The sequence below is a fragment of the Anser brachyrhynchus genome (assembly GCF_964034855.1).
Source record: "Anser brachyrhynchus genome assembly, chromosome: 22".
Lineage (NCBI taxonomy): Eukaryota > Metazoa > Chordata > Aves > Anseriformes > Anatidae > Anser > Anser brachyrhynchus.
Genome location: NC_137715.1, coordinates 5,670,298 through 5,671,685, shown reverse-complemented (window position 1 = coordinate 5,671,685; position 1,388 = coordinate 5,670,298).

Below are 1,388 nucleotides of genomic sequence, written 5' to 3'. Positions count from 1 at the left end.
AGCTCCTGTCCTGCTTGCCAGGATGGAGCTGTAGGATGGGACAGCCAAGATGCTGCTTTGCCATCGCCACGGCTGCGGTGTGACCTGCCAGGGTGGCAGGAGGAGTCCGGAGAGGTTGCACGGCCGTCCTGCCCGCATCCATCCCAGGCACGATGCTGCCTGTCCCATCTCTGCCTCGTGATTGTCACTGAGGTGTCAGGACACAGGGACCCTCTAGGGACAGCTGGTGGGGTTAACCCCTTGGCTTGGGATGCTGCTCAGGGGAGGCAAAAGCCTCTGGGTCATTGAGAGGATGGAGAGCCCAGGGCTGATTGCAGACTTTGCTATATGCAGCTGTGTTTTTAAACCACTGGGGTTATTTGAGTCCCCCGAGTCCCTCACCGAGTCCCCAGCCAGGTTGTTGCTCGTCTTGACGCTGAGGATGCAAGGCAGAACCTCGGTGGGAGAGGGCAGGGAGGCAGGAGATGGAGTTAATCCTGTGCTCCACCTTGGTGTGGGTCTCCAGGGCTTTGCAGAGCTCCTGGACCTCAGCCCAGTCACCGAGCAGCGGCTCAGCTCCCCTCTGGCAGCCCCCACGGGGATGTGCATGTCTCTGCCCTGCTCTCCTCCTCCCTGCCTCGCTTCCACCCTCACCGTGAGCTCTGTGCCAAAGCTGCTCCCTGCCCTCGTGCAGGGCCCGGGGCCGAATCCTTCCCGTGCTGGGGTTAAGTGCCTTGGAGGAGCAGCTGCCTCCATCCCCATGCCGGTTCCTGGGCCCTGTCACGTCCTCGATCCATCCCCAGTGCCCCATGTGGTGTGGTCACACCAACCAGCTCCGTGTGCAGTGGGAGGGTTTGGCCCTGACCTCCTCAGAGCTGTTTTTCCTCTCTGTGCAGAGCCAGGGATGCTCAGGCAGAGGGATGCTGCTGGGGGGCTGAAGCTGCTCTCTGCATCCTAGGGATTTTGCCTGTAAGGCCCTGCAGGGTCTGCCAGAAGTCACTTCACATTTCTGTGCCTCAGTTTCCCCAAGTGTTTTCCTTCCTGGGAAGGTTGAAGTAATTTTGGAATTGCAGTATTCTGGTTTCCTCAGGGTGCACCATCAGAAAGGAATAAAAATCTCTTTTTTTTTTTTCTCTAAAGTGAGGCACAGGCTAAAACCTCCAGGTTCTTTCTTTAAACATTTGCAAAATTCAACCTTTTGAAGCAAATCCCTCCCATTTCCGTTTCTCCCTCTGAGATTTCCCACCTGCATGTCTCCTGTGCAGCCAAAACCAGAAATGCCTCCGCTACTGTGCCGGGAGCAGCAGCAGCTCCCAGTACTGCCCAGTGACCACATCACGGACCATTCACTGCACGTGGGGCAGGTTCTGGTCCTTGCACAAGTTCCTCCATCACCAGCAGCCCCAGAA